This window comes from Oryx dammah, unplaced genomic scaffold (genome assembly GCF_014754425.2).
Source record: "Oryx dammah isolate SB20612 unplaced genomic scaffold, SCBI_Odam_1.1 HiC_scaffold_24, whole genome shotgun sequence".
NCBI lineage: Eukaryota > Metazoa > Chordata > Mammalia > Artiodactyla > Bovidae > Oryx > Oryx dammah.
This window is the reverse complement of record NW_024070208.1, coordinates 35,510,239-35,534,088: the sequence shown is the minus strand read 5'-3', so window position 1 is coordinate 35,534,088 and position 23,850 is coordinate 35,510,239. Positions and strand designations below refer to the sequence as shown.

The following is a 23,850-nucleotide window of genomic DNA, read 5'->3' as shown; positions in this document are numbered from 1 at the left end:
CTGGCCTGCAGCCTGGTACACAGAAGTCACCCGCTAATTTTTTTACATAATAAACAAGCATGTGGCGTCCCTGTGGAGATGGCAAAAATGAAATAACCACAGTAAGTGGCCTTCCTCATCCGGTTGCCCTCAAGTTGCAATAGAATCTCTCTGAAATTAGAAGCCATTCCTTTGTCAGTGGCCCCAGAATCACTGGAATATTTTCTGTTAACAGGAAATATTATTCTTGTCATGTAAGTAGTTTTAATTAGTTACATTTCATGGGCTTTCCTCAGAAGAGGACCTTGGAACTTTAAGGAATTAATAATAAATAAGAATGGATAGAGAGACACTATCTCTTGTAAATGGCTGCTGACAACCAAGGAATTCTTTTTCTCAGCACTGCAGATAATAAGCTACATTCCCACCAAACAGGACTTGGCTTATTATGAAGGACTACGTCTACATTTTAATGTTTTTCTTCCAGGGTGGAGTGATGATGGAGGGAAGAAGATGATGGTGAATGGAAGTTTTATTTAGATCTAGAAAGAGAAAAAAAAGCCTTTAAACAAAGGTTTCGCCCAGATCAGGGGGCAGGTGCCCACCCATCTACTCTACACACAACTGAAAGTGTAGAGAAGCGAAGCATCATGACGATCCCTGTGATGAACGTGTAACGACTCTAGTACTGAACAAAGCTGCAGAAATCTGGAGACACTTTAGATGAAATCTGGCCAGGAAGGGAAGAAGTGGCAGGAGACAGAGGGAGAAGCCAAGAAGCACAGCCGGTGGGGCGGAGGCTGGGAGGGGGACCGTCTGTGAGCGGCTGCAGGTTGGGAACACGGAACGCCGTGGAACACGCTCCGCAAACACACGCTGCTGGACACAGCCCCCACCACATATTGCGCACATTTATCAGTCTCTTCTCCAGACTACTTTTTAATCACTAAATACAAGAAAAACAGTGCAGGATCGCAAAGCCCAGATCCTTTTCATCAGCGGGCCCAAGACATCCTGCCTGGTCCTCACCGGAGGAGACTGTTTCTCCATGCCCCACATATGGTCACTTAGGAGGCCACATCTGGCCCCTTCGGGGCTGCAGGTCCACGTCACTGATAACCACTGGGTATTTGTGCATTGCATTGGAGAAGGAAATGGCAACCCACTCCAGTATTCGTGCCTGGAGAGTCCCAGGGACAGAGAAGCCTGGTGACACAGCAGCAGCAGCAGCACTTGTGCTTTAGAGGGAAGCCAGGAGCGGGAAAACCCTTAAGGTTCACAAGGCTGAATCTCCTTCGGTGGAATTTCAGGAATCATAAATATTTTTTTGTTCATTCATCCGCCATATGTGTGTTGAATTCCAGGCACAGTGCTGGGCGTTGAGGTCATGATGGTGAGCAAACCAGACCAGACGGGACCCTGTCGTCATGGAATTTATAGCCTCCAGGAGGCAAACTTCCCACTGAATTGCCTGGGGCTGCCTTTCCCCAGGAAGGGGCCCCTGCACACTGAAGGACGATGGTAGCCAGTCGGGCACAGAGTGGGCACAGAGCCCCAGGCCTGACAGCCCTCCTCTTGGCAGCACTGACAGGGCCCCCACTGAGGATGAGTAACGGCGGGGACTTGTCCCAAGGTGCTTTTGCAGAGCAGTGCTGTAGTAACTAGCTGCGTGTTTAGCTGGAGGGGCTAGGGGCACGTGATGGCCTAGGTCCCTCTCGCGTCTCCCGTGAGCCTCAGCACCAGACCCAGCGGCCACAGAAATGTTTTCATTTTCTTAAAATCAGAAGAAAGTATGAATGTACTAACATTGAGTGTATAACAGCCAGTCCAGTTAGGATTATACACAGGTATAGACAGCATTTTAATTTTCATGGAGGAAGGGGACCATGAAGGAAGCACTCATCACACAGCCCCGGAAGTGCTGGTGGAGGAGGGCAGGGGTAGCTGGGCCCCGGGACTGGTAAGGTCTGTGGCTCAGCTACCAAGAGCAGCGAGATCACTGAGGAGGTCCACACGGAGTGGGGACAGCAGATGGCGGGGCTCGGGGAGGGGCGGTCAGCCAGCAGGGTGGCTCTGAGGCCAGACACATAATCATGTGGATTGCGGCCCACCCTAAAGATCTCATTGCAACTTGACTTCCTCCGTGAAGACCCTCTCTCCAAATGGGGCCACAGCCCAAGGTCCTGGAGGTGGGGCTCCAGTGGGAGTTCTGGAGGATGGAGACTCACCTGGTCCGGGGCCAGGGCCCATCGAGCCCACCACCTGTTCTTCCGTGGTCCATGAGATAAGAACGCTGTTGGTATTTGCAAATGATGAGGGAAAATCAGAAAACGAGTATTTCATGACTCATGAGAATCACATGCAGTCTGTGTCTCAGTGCCTGTGAGCAAAGCTTTTGGTGGACGTGACACACATCCACTCACACGCTGTCTGGGTTGCTCTCACCCTGAAGCAGCTGCAGGCTCAGGAAGTCTGATGGGGGGCGGCGGGGGAGCAGGCTGTTGAGAAGGCATGGACCCAGCTCGGCCTCAGGTTAGGCTGGTTGGGGGACACCGACAGAGACATGGATTGCCCCCCCTCAACCAAACAGGTACCTGCAAGGACCACCAGGTGAGGCCCCAGCATGAGGGAGACTTACCTGGATGGTCACAGAGTCAAAACACTTTCTCAAAGTGTTTTTTTTAAGAAAACACTTTGCTGATGAAACAAAACCCATCTGGAAACCAAACTTAGGTGGATTTGCTCACTGGAGGGGCAGGTGCATGGAGGCCAGAGAAGAAGGAGGCAGGAGACAGCCAGAATCCCCTCGACCTGTGGTGGGCACCCCTTCCACTTGTGGCCTGTGGCTCCTCGGGCTCTGTCATCACCCTGGGGTGCCCATTCCCCACCGAGTGGAGCTGAGGGCAGGTGGGAAGAGCCTTCCTTGAGCCCCGGGGACGCGAGGCCCCTAGGATGCAGGCAAGGTGGGCGTGCAGAGGACCTACAGGTACTGGTATGGGAGCAGGGTGATGGGCAGGTACAGGTGTACCTGGCGGATTGGCGGGCCCGGGCAGCCATGCACAGATAACAGAGCAGTGGACCAGGGTCAGGTGTCCTGACCCACTACTAGCGGGTCCCTTCTCATGATCCCCTTCATCCTCAGCCTGCAGCGACCCCACCCTCGGGCAGCTCGGGACAGACAGACCCTCCTCGCACTGCTCCACCACCAGTTCCAGGCTTCTGTCTGAGACTTGTCTTCCGGCCCCGCTTCTGAGGCTTCCGGAAAAGGCGGGGCGGATGGGTGGGTAGATGGAGGTTATAGAAGGAGAGGCCTTACAGCACTGTCGCCCACAGGGCTCTCAGCCTGAGCCCCATCCTCTGTGCCTGGATCAGGGACTGGCACGTGGGCAGTGATCAATAAATACAAGAGAACATTAAAGTTAACTGCTGTCAAAAGGGTGATTTTGGGTGCCAGGAATGCTATATGTACACTGTATTTCCATTTATTTTCTATATGGCTTTGATCCTTAATTCTTTCTCCTACTCACTGCTCTGAAAGTTCTATCCCCCTGATCTTAAATCAGCTCCCCATCCTGCCACCTCCTCCAGGAAGCCTTCCCTGATCCTGGCTTGCAAGCACACAATGTCTGGTCCAAGAGGCAGCCAAAGGTACGGGAGAGACCCAACCAGTCTTTGGAGCCAGCTCATCTGGTTACTTGTGAGACTGTGACCAGGTTTCTCATAACTTTTCAGAGCCCTGGTTTCTGCCTTCACAGAGTGGGGATTCGTGTCTGTCTCACATGAATCACGAGGACCCAGTGAGAGAGACACAGGTGTGAGGTCTCCAGCATATGGAAGGTGTTCCTTGAACCTTTTATCTGAGGAAAAATTCTGAAGAGCTGGAGCTCACCAAATATAAAGAGGGAAAATAAAGTTCTATTTAGATGAAACAGTAAAGCTCATAATATTTCTGTTAGTTTTCCACCTAATGATTAATGTCAAATCTGGGGAGGGAAATGAATTTCTACAGAAGATAACAGCACCATCTGCTCCCAGTTACAGCCTGTAGCTGCGCATTCCTAGGAATCAAGATCAGAAAATCTAAAGAAGTCATTTATGATGATTCTGTGACCAGCATCCTGGAGATAGTGAATTTTGTTTTGTAGAACGATCTAGCCATATTAAATTTTATGGGCTAGACATACTGAAAAAAACTAGAAGAATTTGGGGACTTTGAATGGAATTTCCCTAACCTCAGGAAGGAATATCATAGGGCGAACACCATGACAGCCAGCCGTGGAGTTAATTCTAAGCCATTTTAAGGCCTGACGAGTATTTTATTTGGCAAGAGCAGAGTGCTATGTTATGGCAGGGGGTCTCTGAAATTCAGGGTTCTGGTACAGGGATAGTCCTAGTTTTCCTTGAATGATGTTATACAAGGAGAAGAACGTGGGATGCACAGGTTAGAGCTGGAAATATGCAGATGGCTTTGAACTTGCTGACATGCATAGGTATTATGTCACGAATCCACCTTTGAGTTTGTATTTACACTCATTTAATAATTAGCTGAACTGATCAAAGTTGAGCCCTATCATTTTTCTCACACACACACACACACACACACACGCACAAACACGAGGTGGCTGTCTCAAGAGCTGCTGCTGGTTCAGAGGGTTAGGACTGCGAGGCCACACCCCATTGGCCTGTGTCAGTGAAAGACTCAGGAAGTTGCGACTAGGGGTGAAGAGCCACAGTCCAGTGATTTCAGCTCCTTTCCCTAGTGGAGTGGTTCCTCCCCCTAGGAGGAAGGCGCAGGGAATTTGCTGTCTCCCTTCCAGGAAACGGCTCTCCAGTCTAAGAAGCTGATCTCAAGGGCCACATGGGCTGGCCGGGCACAGCCCTGAGAATCCCCTGGCAGCACTGGCCGTGACTGTGCAGTGAAATCGTGGCACGGAAGCGTGCAGGCAGGCACAGCGGGCCAAACACTGACACTTGGACTGCGGTTGTGTGAAAAACAAGTGCTCGCGTCTGCTTAGCTGAGAATAGGTTTCATGCGTGAAGTCGACTGCTGAACGCTGAACACAGTCCGGGGGCCACACCTCACTGTGTTTAAAAGGCCCAGGATCCCACAGTCACGTACCATTCTGTTTCCTCTGATGCACTGCTGACCATGGCAGGACAGGCCTGCGTGCCAGCTAGGCACGTCTGTGCCAAGGGGCTCAAGGAGAGCGGACAGAAGGGCCGATGAGAGACCCCCGCATGGGAGAGGAATCCCTAATGCGAGGCGATTCATGGAGTAGCGTCACCATGGAAGTTCAAAGCAATGGCCCAGCAGAGCGAGGCTGAGAGTTCAGGGGGCGTCGCAGCTGGGATCTGAGGCTCACACACGGGCCCCTGTGGATAGCACAGATAGGGTACCAGGGGCAAGGGGTGGGGCGCCCCATGGGAGGCTGTGTGGTTTAAACACAGGCCTGGGGGCTTAGAAACACAATTCTAAGATCATTCCCAAGAATTAGGCTCAGAGAGCTTACCATTTCACCCCTCAAATCTGGAAGGCAGAATTAAATATTTTTTCTTATTGTATTCTAACAAAGGTATCTGCTTCTCCTGAACTGTTGTTTCCATGTAAAAAACAAACACACACGCAAAAAATGGTATGTGTGGCTTTGCACAGTTGACTGACATTTAGTTTGAAGACAATTTATTCTTAAACATGTACTTAAAAGGACAAAATGCATTAACAAGTGGATACTAGTTTAAAAACAGGATCGGTCCTTTATGCTTTACTTCACAGCCTTTTCTTGGTGGAAGTGGGGTAGATGAGCAGAAATTGGTGAAATTTAACATACAAACAAAATACCCACTGATGAATGCATTTCACAGAGAGGAAAAGGAGGCTCAGAGACCTCAGTTTGCCCCTGATCTCCTGGTTACTACGCAGCTAAGCCAGGTTTCAAATCCAGATCTGGTGCCCGGTGCACCGTACCCAGAGCGTGCTGGCCAGCAAGGGCCTATCTTCTCAGTGTCTTTAAGAGACCTAACAGGGCTCTCTCCTCCCCCTCCTCCTCTCAATAAACAATCATCTTCCTACTGAGCTTGAAACAGCTTCCAGGTGGGTTTTACAGCCAGCAAAGCCAGGCTGTCCCATGCATTTCTGAACAGCGGGCCAGGTTGAGCTTCACGGAAGACTGTGCGGTCCATTCGCGGTGCCACTCGGAAGCCTGTGCGGTCCATTCGCGGTGCCACTGAAAAGCCTGAGGCTCTCACCAAAGTGAGGACTCTGAAGATGATTGTTTTTAGGAGCAAAGGCTGTCTCCATGATGATGAAATGCCAGCATGTCCCCAGGCCCGGGGGTGGCAGGCCCTGGACCACTGACAGAAGGCAGGAGCCGGTTCTTCAGCCAGCACTGTCGCCACCTGCACTTTGCCATCCCTCCTCCTGCCAGCTCCTTTGAGTTCCCAGTAATTGTTGAAGTCCCACTGGCACAGCCCTGAGAGTGGGGTTGTGTGTAGGGGATGGGTTTCCAACCCTTACATGTTTCAGAAATAAATAACATCTCTCAATCTGGCTAAGCAAGATTTTTTTCTTCTTCACCTTTTCTGAGCCAAGAGCCTCTGTGATAATCTAGGGAAACCAGTGGACTTCTCAGATTATTTTCTAGGGCATAAAATAAAATACATATGATTCCAAAGCAACCTAGTTTTATTGAAATACAGTGATCAAATATTGTAGCCATCTGGTGATATAGTAATATGTGTTTTTTTATTCATGCATTAAAATCTATTGACAGACCTAACAACTTCCCCAGTTTTTAGGCAGTGGTGACCATAAGTGGTTTTTCAACCATAGGGGCTTCCCTGGTGGCTCAGTGGTAAAGAATCCGTCTGTCACTGCAGGAGACACGGGTTCCATCCCGGATCTGAGAAGACCCCTCATGCCATGGAGCAACTAAGCCCGTGCACCACAACTACTGAGCCTGGGCTCTAGAGCCCAGGAGCTGCAATGACTGAACTACCGAAGCCTGAGCGCCCAGAGCCCGTGCTCCACGACAAGAGAAGCCACTGCAGTGACAAGCCTGCGTGCTGTAACTGGAGAGGAGCCCCTGCTCACCGAAACCAGACTTAAACTGAAGAAAGTAGGGAAAACCACTGGAGAGGGCAATGGCACCCCACTCCAGTACTCTTGCCTGGAAAATCCCATGGACGGAGGAGCCTGGTGGGCTGCAGTCCATGGGGTCACCAAGAGTCGGACACAACTGAGCGACTTCACTTTCACTTGTCACTTTCATACATTGGAGAAGGAAATGGCAGCCCACTCCAAGTGTTCTTGCCTGGAGAATCCCAGGGATGGGGGAGCCTGGTGGGCTGCCGTCTATGGGGTCGCACAGAGTCAGACACGACTGAAGTGACTTAGCAGTAGCAGTAGCAGGGAAAACCACTAGACCATTCAGGTAGGATCTAAATTAAATCCCTTGTGACTATACAGTGGAAGAGACAAATAGATTCAAGAAATTAGATCTGATAGACAGAGTGCCTGAAGAACTATGGATGGAGGTTCGTGACATTGTACAGGAAGCAGGGATTAAGACCAATAAAAAGAAATACAAAAAAGCAAAATGGCTGTCTGAGGAGAACTTACAAATAGCTGTGAAAAGAAGAGAAGTGAAAGGCAAAGGAGGAAAGGAAAGATATACCCATTTCAATGCAGAGTTCCAAAGAATAGCAAGGAGAGATAAGAACCCTCCTCAGTGATCAATGCAAAGAAAGAGAGGAAAGCAATAGAATGGGAAAGACTAGATATCTCTTCAAGAAAATTAGAGATACCATAGGAACATTTCATGCAAATATGGGCACAATAAACAACAGAAATGGTATAGACCTAATAGAAGCAGAAGACATTAAGAAGAGGTGGCAAGAATACACAGAAGAACTATACAAAAAAGATCTTAATGACCTAGATAACCTCGATGGTGTGATCACTCACCAAGAGCCAGACATCCTGGAATGTGAAGTCAAGTGGGCCTTAGAAAGCATCACTATGAACAAAGGTAGTGGAGGTGATGGAATTTCAGCTGAGCTATTTCAAATCCTAAAAGATGATGCTGTGAAAGTGCTGCACTCAATATGCCAGCAAGTTTGGAAAACTCAGCAGTGGCCACAGGACTGGAAAAGGTCAGTTTTCATTGCAGTCCCTAAGAAAGACAATGCCAAAGAATGTTCAAACTACTGCACAATTGCACTCATCTCACACACTAGCAAAGTACTATTCAAATTTCTCCAAGCTAGGCTTCAACAGTAATGTGAACCATGAACTTCCAGATGTTCAAGCTGGATTTAGAAAAGGCAGAGGAACCAGAGATCAAATTGCCAACATCCACTGGGTCATAGAAAAAGCAAGAGAATTCCAGAAAAACATCTGCTTCATTAACTACACTAAAGCCTTTGACTGTGTGGATCACAACAAACTGTGGAAAATTCTTAAAATGATGGGAATACCAGACCACCTGACCTGCCTCCTGAGAAATCTGTATGCAGGTCAAGAAGCAACAGTTAGAACTGGCCATGGAACAACAGACTGGTTCCGAATAGGAAAAGGAGTATGGCAAGGCTGTACATTGTCATCTTGTTTGTTTAACTTACATGCAGAGTACTTCATGTCAAATGCCAGACTGGATGAAGCACAAGCTGGAATCAAGACTGCAGGGAGAAATATCGATAACCTCAGATATGCGGATGACACCACCCTTATGGCAGAAAGCAAAGACGAACTAAAGAGCTTCTTGATGAAAGTGAAAGAGGAGAGTGAAAAAGATGGCTTAAAACTCAACATTCTAAAAACGAAGATCATGGCATCTGGTCCCATCACTTCATGGCAAATAGATGGGGAAACAGTGGAAACAGTGTCAGACTTTATATTTTCTTGGGCTCCAAAATCACTGCAGATGGTGACTGCAGCCGTGAAATTAAAAGACACTTGCTGCTTAGAAGAAAAGTTATGACCAACCTAGACAGAATATTGAAAAGCAGAGACATTACTTTGCTGACAAAGGTCTGTCTAGTCAAAGCTATGGTTTTTCCAATAGTCTTGTATGGATGTGAGAGTTGGACCATAAAGAAAGCTGAGTGCCAAAGAATTGGTGCTTTTAAACTGTGGTGTTGGAGAAGACTCTTGAGAGTCCCTTGGACAGCACAAAGATCAAACCAGTCCATCCTAAAGGAAATCAGTCCTGAATATTCATTGGAAGGACTGATGTTGAAGCTGAAATCCCAATACTTTGGCCACCTGATATGAAGAACTGATTCACTGGAAAAAACCCTGATGCTGGGAAAGATAGAAGGCAGGAGGAGAAGGGGACAACAGAGGATGAGATGGTTGGATGGCATCACTGACTTGATGGACATGAGTTTGAGTAAACTCTAGGAGTTGATGATTGACAGGGAGGCCTGGCATGCTGCAGTCCATGGGGTAGCAAAGAGTTGGACATGACTGAGCACCTGAACTGAACTGAACTGCAACTAGAGAAAGTCCATGCAGCAACAAAGACCCAGCACAGCTAAAAATAAATAAATTTTTTTTCTTTTTTTTAATTTTTATTTTTACTTTATTTTACTTTGCAATACTGTATTGGTTTTGCCATACATTGACATGAATCCACCACGGGTGTACATGAGTTCCCACACATGAACCCCCCTCCCACCTCCCACCCCATATCATCTCTTTGGATTATCCCCATGCACCAGCCCCAAGCATCCTGTATCCTGCATCAAACATACACTGGCGATTCGTTTCTTACATGATAGTATACATGTTTCAATGCCGTTCTCCCAAATCATCCTACCCTCTCCCTCTCCCACAGAGTCCAAAAGTCTGCTCTACACATCTGTGTCTCTTTTGCTGTCTCGCATACAGGGTCATCATTACCATCTTTCTAAATTCCATATATATGTGTTAGTATACTATATCGGTATTTTTCTTTCTGGCTTACTTCACTCTGTATAATCGGCTCCAGTTTCATCCATCTCATTAGAACTGATTCAAATGTATTCTTTTTAATGACTGAGTAATACTCCATTGTGTATATGTACCACAGCTTTCTTATCCATTCATCTGCTGATGGACATCTAGGTTGTTTCCATGTCCTGGGTATTATAAACAGTGCTGCGATGCACATTGGGGTACATGTTTCTCTTTCTATTCTGGTTTCCTTGGTGTATTTTTTAAAACAGAATAACTAAAAAATCATCATGTGATATGAACATATCTGATTCCTAATGGAGACAAAGACACAGGTCTGCTAACCTGTCTGTGCTGTGCTGCCCACATTCACTGCAGAAGGAAATGCTAAGTTTCAGTTGCAAGTTGGAGAAGATAAAGACACAACTCTTCCCCATCCAAGTTCACAAGCCTCTTGAATCTGATCCACAGACTCCAGGATCTGTGACAACCAGGTGAAGAGCCCTACACAAGGGGTCAGCCTGGAAGAGGCATCATTAATGTAGAATTAAATGTCAAGTCTGATCATAATATGGGCTTCCCTGGTGGCTCAGGTAAAGAATCTGCCTGCAATCCAGGAGCCACAAGAGATCCAGGTTCGATCCCTGGGCCAGGAGGATCCCCTGGAGAAGGGAATGGCAACCCACTCCAGAGTTCTTGCCTAGAGAATCCCTTGGACAGAGGAACCTAATGGGCTACAGTCCCTAGGGTCTCAAAGAATCAGACAGGACTGAAGTGACTTAGCATGCATGAACACAATATACGGCCCGGTTAGACTTCCTTCCATGTAGAATGAACATCCTTGAGTAATCAGTAAATGTTTTGGAAAATCTGGGAGAAAAGGACACGTCCACCTAACAAAAGAAGGCTGTGATGAAGGTTAACTGGGATTTAAAGGAAGTCTAAAAGCCTTATGTGAATACTCAGGAAAGAATTTTTAAAGGACTGACGGCAAACGGCTGAACTTCTGGTAAGGCACCCACGTGGAATTTCCTAAACTGCCTAGACATCAAGGAATCTGTCCCCTGTTGCTACAACTGGCCTGAGTTGATCTGGTCATGCGAGGCCCTGCTGTTCCTTTTAGGGGGTGATGGCTGCCACAGAATTCTCAAGGGGTTGGGGTTAGCTCCATGCCCCTCCCCACCGGCTCATTCCTGGGTCAAAAGGAAAGCGAGCCTCAGGCTGAATCCAGATACAAACAGGCATTTATGAGACATTTATTAGCAAAGTAGGCACAGAATAGTACATACAACCTGCTCTGGAGGCTCAAAGAAGTTCCAGCTCTCGGTCCTCCGCCCGTAAGCACCTCCTTCCCCCCGACCCCCAGATACAACATTCCTGAGAGACGAAGGCTGAGCCCCCATGAGGCCTCCACAGCCCAGGCCCGGTCTGAGGGACACAGGCCACAGGCCTTCAAATTCCCATGCCTGCCCTGGCAACTGGACCAATCTCTACTGAAATATCTTTAATTTCACCATTTTGGGCATTTATCATGCTAAATAACAAGACACCACTTTACCCACAAAACCCCATTTTAGGTAGGGTTATGAGAGAAGTCAGGGCTATTGATAGACATGGGGAAACAGAAGGCTGGAAAGCCCCCCGCCCACCCCCCACAAAGGGCCCGTGCCTTCCTGAGGCAATGCTGGGGGCTGGCTCCTAGGCTTACACAGGCTCCGCCCAAACATGTCATCATGAAGATGTTCAAACACACAGAAAACTCAGAGCTACATGGGAGCACCAACACACCAGCATCTAGTCAAGTGTTCTCTGACTGCAGCCTGCACTGGGGTCACTTCAAAGGCTTAACGCACAGGGCGGGGCCTCCTCTAGTTCGGATTCAGTGGGTCTGGCCTGAGAACATGCACTTCTAGAAAGTTTCCAGGTGAGAGTGATGCTGAGGGTTTCCCGGCACAGCAGTTAGAGAACTGCAGACCTTGGTTCTCCCATGAACGTTTTACTACACTTGCTTTGTGGCACATCTGTGCACACCTGTGTCTGACTCTCCCTACATCTCACTGCTGATACATTTCAGGGCAGGTTGCAGGACTCAGCCTGTCCCCCCAAACATACCAACAGGCACAACAACTAGATCCCAATATTCCAATATGGATTTCTTTGAAGTAAAATTTACGGTAAAATGTGGACTGTGCATTCTTTTTTAATATGGAAATATAATTTACATACAGTAAAATTTCCTCTTTTCAGCATAGAGTTCTATGAGTTTTTTTTTTTTTCTTTCATTTTTTGGCCATGTGACTTGTGGGATCTCGGTTTCCCAATCAGGTGAATGCCGGCGCTTGGCAGTGAAGGCACCAAGTCCTAACCACTAGGCCACCAGAGAATTCTCCTCTGTAAGTGACTTCAGGCAAATATCTAAGCTGGATACCACGGTTAAGATATAGAACTTTTCCTATGATATAAAATGTTCATCAAGCCCCTTTGTAGTAACTTCGAGCCCTGGGTGACCACTGATCAGTTTTTGATTTTGCTTTCTTGACACTTTATTGTGGTATATTTGATTTACAATGTTGTGTTAATTTCTGCTGTACGGCAAAATGACTCAGTCATACATGTATATATATGTTCTTTGTAATGTAAGTTGGTGGAGCCACTATGGAGAACAGTATGGAGGTTCCTTACAAAACTAAGAACAGAACTACCATATGATCTAGTAATCCCACTCCTGGGCATATATCTGGAGAAAACTCTAATTCAGAAAGATATTTGCACCTCTCATGTTCATAGCAGCACTATTTACAATAGCCAAAAGACAAGGCAGCAGCCTAAATGTCCATTGACAGGGGAATGGATAAAGAGGTGGTATGCCGTGTGTTCAGTCGCTCAGTTGTGTCTGACTCTTTGTGACCTCATGGACTGTAGCCCGCCAGACTATGGGGATTCTACAGGCAAGAATACTGGAGTGGGTTGCCATGCCCTCTTCCAGGGGATCTTCCCAACCCAGGGATTGAACCCGGGTCTCTCAAATTGCGGGTGGATTCTTTACCACTGAGCCACCAGGAAAGCCCCAAAGATGTAGTATGTATATATAAAGGAATACTACTTAGCCATAAAAAGAATGAACTAATGCCTTTCATAGCAACAGATGAACCTAAAGATTATCATACTATGTGAAGTCAGACAGATAAGTTTCACATATTGCTTATATGTGGAATCTAAAAAAAAAAATAATGCAAATGAACTTATCTACGAAAAAGAAATAGATTCATAGACATAGAAAACAAACTTATCTTTCCAAAGGGGAAAAGGCAGGGAGGGATAAACTGAGTTTGGAATTAACAAATATACACTGCTGCTGCTGCTGCTAAGTGGCTTCCGTCATGTCCAACTCTGTGCGACCCCATAGATGGCAGCCCACCAGGCTCCTCTGTCCCTGGGATTCTCCAGGCAAGAACACTGGAGTGGGTTGCCATTTCCTTCTCCAATATATACACTACCATATATAAAACAGATAACCAACAAGGACCTACTGTATAACACAGGGAACTATATTTAGTATCTTATAATGAACAATAAGTGGGCTTCCCTAGTGGCTCAGTGGTAAAGTACCTGCCTGACAATGTAGGAGACATGGGTTCGATCCCTAGATGAGGGCATGGCAACTCACTCCAGTATTCTTGCCTGGAGAAACCCATGGACAGAGGAGCCTGGTGGGCTATAGTCCATGGGGTCACAAAAGAGTCGGACATGACTTAGTGACTAAACAACAACAAATAACCTATAATGGAAAAGAATCTAAAAAACAACATCCATGTATTATTTGTATAACTGAATCACTTTGCTGTACACCCGAAAGTAACACAACATTGTAAATCAACTATATTTCAATAAATGTTAAAAAATAAAACCTAATAAAATTCAGACCTGTCACTTTTTTTTTTTTTTTTTTTTTTGCCAACCTGTGAGGCTTGTGGGGTCTTAGTTCCCAGAGCAGGGATCAAACCTAGGGCCCCTGAAGAGGAAGCACATAGTCCCAACCACTGGACCATGAGGGAATTCCCCAGACTAGCCACATTTTAAATGTTCAAAAGTCATATGTGGCTGCTATACAGGACATCACAGGTATAGGAGCAACTGTTAACCAGGACCCCTCTATGGCTGAGAGGGAAAAGGGTAGAACTGTGGAGAATAATAATGGTAAAGAAATTGTAGAGCAGGTTTTGTTTTGCAGAGACTTCTCAAGCATTATCTCAAGCAGTCCTTGGAGAATCCCTGGGAGATAATTATCTTCACCATCAATGTTTTGCAAGGAGATAATCCAGGCTCTGAGGGTAAAAGTGGGTGAGCAAGTGATGGAGCCAGCTCATCCCCTCTAAGGCATCTCATCTCCACACAACCTCCTGCTAAGCAGAGACCCTACAATCTAGGAGCTACGGAAGAACGAAAAGCTCCTTAGCTCCTTTCATGAAGAACATGAGGGCTACCACCTCAATCAATCTGGAAAATGACACACCAAGAAAGTATGCTCACATTTAAAGTGGTGAAAGGCCAGGTTCTCTCAAACTTTAATGCTCATAAGACTTCCTGCTGCTGCTGCTAAGTCACTTCAGTCGTGTCTGACTCTGTGCGACCCCATAGACAGCAGCCCACCAGGTTCCACTGTCCCTGGGATTCTCCAAGCAAGAACACTGGAGTGGGTTGCCATTTCCTTCTCCAATGCGTGAACGTGAAAAGTGAAAGTGAAGTCGTTCAGTCGTGTCCGACCCCCAGCAACCCCATGGACAGCAGCCCACCAGGCTCCTCCGCCCATGGGATTTTCCAGGCAAGAGTACTGCCTAGATGGGCTTTTTTAAAGTGAAGATTCCTGGGCCCCAAACCCAGACATGCTGATTAGCATTATCCTACTAGGGCTTCCCTGGAGGCTCAGTGGTGAAGAATCCACCTGCCAATTCGGGAGACATGGGTTCCATCCCTGATTTGGGAAGATCCCACATGCCAAGAAGCAGCAAGGCCTGTGGGCCACAGTTATTGAGTCTGTGCTCTAGAGCCCCGGAGCCACAATTACTGAGCCCATGTGCTGCAACTGTGGAAGTCTGAGCACCCTAGAACCCGTGCTCCACAACAAGAGAAGCCATCGCAGTGAGAAGCCAGAGAACCAGAAGAGAGTAGTCCCTGCTCTCCGCAACTAGGGAAAGCCTGAGCAGCAACGAAAACCCAGCACAGCCAAAAATAAATAGGTAAAATTAAAAAAAAAAAAAAGAGTTTTACTGGGGAATTTCATGGCAGTCCAGTAATTAGGACTCTGTGCTTTCACTGCTGAGGTGCTGAGGGTGTGGGTTCAATCCCTGATCAGGGAACTAAGATCCTGCAAGATGTGCAGTACAGCCAAAAAAAAAAAAAAAGAGAGAGAGAGAGAGAAAGAATCCTCCTGAAGAGCTGAAATTCATATCAGAAAGTTATTTGACCGCAGGAAATTCCAGAATCCCAGAGAGTGGCAGGTTCACGGAGGAATGCTGCAGTTATCAAACACTCTGCTGCAGAAGAGGATATAATGATGGGTTAAGGTGATTGCTATGTACTGGGTGAAAAAGGAGGTAGTGCATTTTTCTGTAGTGTATGTTGATGAAATATTTAGAAGTTTATCAAATAAATGTAATAACATCATTCCATATTTTCACATATTTAATATATGTGTATCCACACAAAATGAATGAAAAACACCAAAATATTCACAGTGGTTATTACTATACATGACAGGGTTATGGATAATTTTTAAAAATTCTTCTTTCACTTTGATATTTTCTTCTGAATTTTGTACAATTATTATGATGATTTTAATAAAAAATAAAACATTTCAGGAAATAAGCAATCATAAAGAATGGTCTTGAAAGATCAGTCCAACAAGTGATCACTCCTCTGTATAGATGAGGTCTGAGGAGAAGATGCTTTCTCATCTGGGTGATACGTGAACATGACTCAGGCACAGTGTACTTGCAAGTTGAGTGTAGGGCTGAAAATGTGGGATCTGGCCACTCCTTCAAGGTGGGGAGCTCCTCAGAGGAGTTTGTGTCCTGGGCACCAAGCCACCTGGGCATTCTGCATCTCACGCCAGGTAACCAGAGAGGGCAGTGCCGAGACCTCAAGTCTGGCCACATGCCAGGCTGCTGGCACCTGAGGAAGGGAGAGGGCACCTCCAGATGATCTGACATCAAAGCCCAGGGAGCCTCGTGCATCACAGGGCCGAGCAGCTCTGAATCCTAAGGGCAGGCTCCTGAGCTGCACTGACAAGGACACCAAGGGAAGGCGCCTTGACCCGCCCTTGCTGGACCCACTTGCATCCCTCGGCTTCCAGCCGGCTGCAGGGTCTCCACACCTGAAAGAAGAAAAGTGGGATTTACTTCAACAGGTTTTTGTGAGCCTTCCACGCAATAATTCATGTGAAGCGCTGAGCACGCGCAGAGGAGTGAAATGGAGAAAGCTTTGCCAGAAATCCCAGCCCTGTGGTTGCCTGAGCACCAGTAGCTAAGAGCAGGGAGGGCCAAGCACTGGGCCCAGGCCCTCAGGGCTTGTCCCCACCCGCATCTCTCCCGGAAGGTCACCTGCAGGTCCCAGCACCGACTCCAGTTCCAGCTTTTCTCCTTCTTCTTGGTGTCACCCCTCCTCCTGGGGCGGTTTTGTGGGAAGATGAGCATCCAAGATGATGTGGACGGGACCTCAGGGGCCTTTGCTCCCCTGCCACCCACAGCAGGGAGCACAGCTTGGGGAGCGAGCACAAGCCCCTCTCCTCCCACAGCCGCAGAACTTGGGGACCACAGGAACCTAAGGCTTCAGGACAAAACAGGTGGAAAAGAATGAGAAGGAATTTTGTGAAAATGGTTAAGCCATGTCAACCACTGCAAAACTGCCAGAAAAACTCTAATTTGATGAAAAAGCAGAGCAACTATTTGTTCTGTTCTGTCTAGTGGAAAGGTGCATGTCCCTCAACAAAACACAAATAAAACGTCAAAGAAGGAAAAAGACACTGCACAGCACTAACGAGAGGCTTCTGAAGGAGGCCCCTCCTGCTGCAGCGTCACCCATGGGACCCAAGAATTCACACTGCTGGGAAGCCTTGTTCCGGGGTCTTCCCCACTGACCTGCAGGCAGCCTGTGCCCCTCCCCAGCCCGCCTCCAGCGGGCCTCCAGCCCCAGCTTCGCTAGTCTTGCTCTCACTGCCACAGTCAGGTGTTTCAAGAAGGTAGTCTGAGGGCCCTCAGCAGACAGCGTCTGTCTGACTTCGGGATCAGAGCAACACCAGCTTCACATGCGTTGGGAAGTGTTCCCCTTTCCCGCAACATCTATGTCAAGTTGGTCTTCAGTTCAGTTCAGTTCAGTCGCTCAGTCATGTCTGACTCTTTGAGACCCCATGAATCGCAGCATGTCAGGCCTCCCTTTCCCTCACCAACTCCTGGAGTTCACTCAGATTCATGTCCATTGAGTCGGTGATGCCATCCAGCCATCTCATCCTCTGTCGACCCCTTCTCCTCCTGCCCCAATCCCTCCCAGCATCAGAGTCTTTTCCAATGAGTCAACTCTTCGCATGAGATGGCCAAAGTACTGGAGTTTCAGCTTTAGCATCATTCCTTCCAAAGAAATCCCTGGGCTGATCTCCTTCAGAATGGATTGGTTGGATCTCCTTGCAGTCCAAGGGACTCTCAAGAGTCTTGACTCTCTCCCTTAAATGGATGGGAGAATACAGTAGTGGAGTCACGCAGGCCTAGAGTTGTCCACATGTAATAGGGCATTCCTTCTCTTGTAAAGCGGCCTTTAAGTCCTGAGTGAATGTCCATCCACTCACTTACACAGTGACTAAACTAGAAATGCTTGGGGCTGCAGTGAAGGTATCCAACCCAACAGCATTAGAACAATTACAGGTGCTGCTGCTGCTAAGTCGCTTCAGTGGTGTCCAACTGTGCAACCCCGTAGACAGCAGCCCACCAGGCTCCCCCGTCCCTGGGATTCTCCAGGCAAGAACAGGTGACATGGGCAGTCTTAAAAATGACTTGAGGATTGGCTGAAAACAGCTACAATTTTAGCACTGTGTAACAGTTTAAAACCCAGATGCCTGGCCAAGAACCGTATGAAAAGATGCTTAATATCACTAATCACTGCTGCTGCTGCTAAGTCACTTCAGTCATGTCCGACTCTGTGTGATCCCGTAGACGGCAGCCCACCAGGCTCCTCCGTCCCTGAGATTCTCCAGGCAAGAACACTGGAATGGATTGCCGTTTCCTTTTCCAATGCATGAAAGTGAAGCGTGAAAGGGAAGTCGCTCAGTAGTGTCTGACTCTTCGCAACCCCATGGACTACAGCCTACCAGGCTCCTCCGTCCATGGGCTTTTCCAGGCAAGAGTACTGGAGTGGGGTGCCATAGCCTTCTCCCACTAGGTAAATGAAAATCTGAGCCATAATGAGATATTGCTTTAATACTGGAAGGCCACTATTAACCAAAGTCAGACGGAATAAATATGACCTGTGGACCATCTGGGTGCTCTCCCGCTATCTTTCTCCAGCACACTGGTATCTCCCAGAAAAGCTTCCACTTGTGTGTGGAGCCCCAGGTTTTACAACAGCCTGGCTCTGGTGGCCAATAAGGCTTACACTCACCCTCCCACAGGGCTGTATATACTTCATTTTTTTAGAAGCTGCTGCCTGAGGGTCTGGCTAAATGGAAAGATATTCTATGCTTATGGATTAGAAGAATTAATATTGTTAAGATGTCCATACTACCCCCAAACAATTTACAGATTAAAAGCAATTCCTACAAAAATTCCAGTAGCACTTTTCACAGAAATAGAAAAAAAACAGTCCTAAAATTTGTTTGAACCACAAAAGAACCCCAAGAGCCAAGCAATCTTGAGAAAGAAGGATGAAGCTGGGGGCATCATACTCCCTGAGTCACCTATCTGTGACAAATTCCACTTGGTCATAATGCATGATTTTTTTATACATTCTTGAATTTTATGTGCTAATATGTGGTAAGTATTTTACATCTATGTTTATGAGAAATATCAGTCTGTTGTTTTTCTTTCTTGTAATGTGTTTGTCTGGTTTGGGTATTAGAGTAACACTGGCCTTACAGAATGAGTTAAGAAGTATTCGCTCTTCTATTTTCTGAAAGAGATTGTATAGCATTTGTATACTTTCTTCCTTAAGTGTTTGATAGAATTCACCAGTGAACCCACTGTTGCTTTCTGTTTTAGGTTATTAGTTATTGATTCAATTCCTTGTAATAGACAAAGGTCTACTCAGATCATCTATTTCTTCTTGTGAGTTTTTTCAGAGATTTACTTTTTAAGCATTACTTTTGCATTTCTAGAAGTTAATATATACTTAGTATAAAAATGTGGAAAAATATGGAAAACATAAAAAAGATGGAAATCACAACTCTCTACCATTACTTTCCAACTTAGAAGAATTTGTAAATTATTTCCTCCTAAAATGTTTGTGTATATGTGTGCACACATTTTAAAAACATAATTGAATTAATTTATAATATTTTGTCCCTCTTTTTTTTTTTTTTGACAGGAAATAGCATTTATTGGTGAGCATGATTAAGGAGGGGACAGCGCTGATGCTCATGAATGGAGGGCCTGCCATTTGTCCAGGGGACCACGATTAGGGATGTATTTGACCCCACAGCCATCTGGGATGAGTCGCTTTTCTGCCACCATGTTCTGAAATTCATCCACGTTGAATTTGGTAAATCCCCACTTCTTAGTGATGTGGATCTTCTGGCGGCCAGGGAACTTGGACTTGGCCTGGTGGAGGGCTTCAATCACATGTTCCTTGTTCTGCAGCTTGGTGTGGATGGACATTATGACCTGGCCAATGTGGACCCTGGCCACTGTGCGCTGGGGCTTTCCAAAGGCACCCGCATACCTGTCTGGAGTCTATCAGCTCCAGCGCAAGACAACATCTTGTTGATGCGGATGATGTGGAGCTGCACTCGGATGTGAAAACCATCTTTGCCACAGCTTTTCACCATGTACTTGTTGGCACAAATACAGGCAGCCTCCAGGGCTTCAGAGGAGAGCTACTCATACTTATCTGACACTATGTGGCCACAGAGTGGGAACTCATCCATTTGGCCTTCTTACGCCCCAAGTCGAAGAAGCGAATCTTAGCATTAGGGACACCTCGGCAGAAGTGGGACTTTGGGTACGGCTTGTTCTTACAATACCGGTAACACTGGGCGGGGCGGCGGCCCGTGGCGACACCAGGATCTTCAGTGGCGTGCCAAAGGGAAAGAGCTGTCCCTCCTTTTGATCCAACCAGTCAATTCTAAAGGAAATCAACCGTGAATATTCATTGGAAGGACTGAAGCAGAATATTCATTGGAAGGACTGAAGCTTCAGCTGAAGCTGAAGCTCCAATACTTTGGCCACTTGATGTGAAGAGCTGACTCATTGGAAAAGACCCTGATGCTGGGAAAAACTGAGTGCAAGAGGAGAAGGGGGCTACAGAGGATGAGATGGTTGGATGGCATCACTGACTTTCAATGGACATGAGTTTGAGGAAACTCAGGGAAATAGTGCTGGACAGAGAACCCTGGCGTGATGCAGTCCATGGGCTTGCAAAGAGTTGGGACATGACTTAGCGACTGAACAACGATTCTTCCTTTAAAAATGACATTCTATTATTATTATAGTTTCAGTCATTAACACCTCTTAATAAATACTTTCTAGATTAGAAATGTTAAGTTATATAACATCCCAGTGTTTTTTTTCCTCATTGTAAAATAAATTTAATAGTTTACACATATCATAGGATACTTGTGAAAAATAAATGTGATAATGCATGAAAAATGTAAAAGTGCTTAGTATGTAGATTGTTAAAAATTGGCCATAAATTCCTCCATCCTATGTGCATGCCCCATTGTAGTGTGTCTCAGCTATAACTGGCCGGGAAGTGAAGTCTATTTCTCTGTTTCTTGATTCTTGGCATGGCTTTGTGACTTGCTTTGTCCAGTAGCATGTGGCAAAAATGAAGTTGTGTAACTAATGAGTCAAGTGCTTAAGCTTCTGTTCTGACTCTACTGGTACTCCAGGACCATGATGGGAAAGACACATGGCTCAAACAACAGCTAGAGCCATCAGCCAGACAGAGAGACAGGTGAAGTACCTCAGACCACCTACCCCACTTCTCCCAAGATGAGCTATCAGATAACCACAATTACATGAGGGAAACCAGGTAAGACCAGAACTGCCTAGCTGAGGCCAGTCCAAATGAAATGGTTGTCTTAAGCATCCATGTTTTCAGGTGCTTGTTACACAGCAATAAAAAGATAACTGATACAGTAATCATTAAATACTATTATTACTACTGCCACATAAATCTAAAAGGTGAGAATATGATACTGAGATACTTATCTCAACACTTTAAAATGTCTTTAATCATTTAACCCATATTTTACTGTCTGATATATGTAAAGCAAAGCCTTAATTTTTATTCATGCCATTGTGGACCTCAATATCACAAATAAATCTGTTCACATACATTTCCCAATCCTAAAGAAGCAACAGATTATTGGAGATCTTTCTTCATGTGCAATCTTTTTTTTTTAAATACATAAAAACTTTTTTATTTTTATTTGTTATTCTTAGTTCCTTGACCAGGGATTGAACCTACAGTGGAATTAAATAGATTGTACAGTAGATTGAATCTACAGTGGAAATGTGGCATCTTAACCACTAGACCACCAGGGAAGTCCCCTCGTCACATGCAACCTTAGAATCAGAATCAGAAGAGCCACCCCAAGTCTCTCCCAAAAGGCACTCCTTACAGATTTTAGTTAAATAACTAAACAAAATAATTTCTGTAGCAACTTTTAAAAAAGAAAAAATTGAATAAGCATACTCTCAGTATTTTGCATGATTGAAGATTATTACTCCACCTCTCCCACCCTCGCCGTCCTGTGTGGATTGTGGGATTTAAGTTCCTAGATCAGGTATTGAACCTGGACAAGGCATTGAAAGCGCCAACTTCTAGCCACTGGATTGTCAGGGAATTCCTAGGATTAGTTCATTTTTATTTGAATGTGCATGGTAGTGAATTGGCAAAAATATATAATTAAGTAATAATGGCAGCAATGCTATTTTTTTCCATGAAGTTTTCACGAAAACTTTCATGAAATCAGCTACCCTTGAGCAATAGAGGGAGCTGACAGAAAATTAGCCACTTATTTTGCATCCCCCTTGACTCACTGCAAAAGGAAACAGAACAGACAAGATGATGGTGGTGATTACCCTGGTTTACATTTGTTGAGTGCAGACATTATGCCAACTATTCTAGATGCACTTATTCTTCATAACAGGTTATTTGGTATTCTGTTATCCTAAAATAGATTACTTAATGGCAGATAGATGGGGAAAAGTGGAATGTGGCAGATTTTATTTTCTTGGACTCCAAAATCACTGTGAATAGTGACTGCAATCATGAAATTAAAAGATAATTGCTCCTTGGAAGGAAAGCTATGACAAACCCACACAGCATATTAAAAAGCAGAGACATCACTTTGACAACAAAGGTCTGTATAGTCAAAACTGCGGTTTTTCCAGTAGTTGTGTACAGATGTGAGAGTTGGACCATAAAGAAGACTGAGCAATGAAGAACTGATGCTTTCAAACTGTGGTTGCTGGTGAAGACTCTTGAGAGTCTCTTGGACTGCAAGGAAATCAAACCAGTCACTCCTAAAGGAAATCAACCCTGAATATTCCATTGGAATGACTGATGCTGAAGTTGAAGCTTCAATACTCTGGAAACCTGATGCAAAGAACTGACTCACTGGAAAAGACCCTGATGCTGGGAAAGACTGAGGACAGGAGGAGAAGGGAGTGACAGAGGATGAGATGATTGGAAGGCATCAATGAACATGAGTTTGAGCAAAGTCTGGGACATAGTGAAGGACAGGAAAGCCTGGCATGCTACAGTCCATGCGGTTGCAGAAAGTCAGACACAACTTAGCGACTGAACAACAAAAACAATATAGATCAGGAATCTGTGAGTCAGAGCAGTTAAGTGATTCAAGATTAACCAGCTAGCAAGTGACTGTACTAAAGTTTAAGATCTATCTAACTTCAAAGCCTTAATCTTTTTTACCATAAATTAAGCTTTTTAAGTTGCCTTCTACAACTTGCTTCTAAGTTACAGACACTCTGCAGACTCTTCAGGGATAGGGTATCTGTTTAAAAATCATTTTCAATCTAATCATTTAGATGCTTAAAATAGGGGGTCACTTTAAAAGTGAGTGATATTTAAAATCTCTGAAAAGCAAATATGACTTATTCTGTCCCACTGGCTTAAAACGTACCATAAATGAGATGGTTCTGAGAACCAGAAAAGGGGTTAATAAGCAGATTCCCAAACCCCATATCTCAGAGTGTGCTGTAGTATCAGTAGCCTTGAAAAGTGCTACCAGCCACCCTCAGCTGTAATGCGAAGAGTGACTAGAGATGATGAAATAAGACCATCTAGGAATATCAGGGAGAAGGCAATGGCAACCCACTCCAGTACTCTTGCTGGAAAATCCCATGGATGGAGGAGCCTGGTAGGCTGCAGTCCAGGAGGTCACTAAGAGTCGGACACAACTGAGCGACTTCACTTTCACTTTTCACTTTCATGCATTGGAGAAGGAAATGGAAACCCACTCCAGTGTTCTCATCTGGAGAATCCTAGGGACGGGTGAGCCTGGTGGGCTGCCGTCTGTGGGGTCGCACAGAGTCGGACACGACTGAAGTGACTTAGCAGCAGCAGCAGCAGGAATATCAGGACTGGCTCATGGCAGCACTGCCTATAGTGCTAATGCCAAGCTGGCATGTATGCTCATTTGTAAAAAATAGTTTTTAGGGTAGTGTAAAACAACCTACCTTCTCAGTAATAATTATACTGGCTCTAGG

General features: G+C 45.8%; 1 pseudogene; it reads right to left on the bottom strand.

The window, feature by feature from the left end:
* Nucleotides 1-19,461: 19,461 nt before the first annotated feature.
* On the bottom strand, nt 19,462-23,325 carry LOC120883222 (annotated as a pseudogene).
* Between the last annotated feature and the right edge of the window lie 525 nt (nt 23,326-23,850).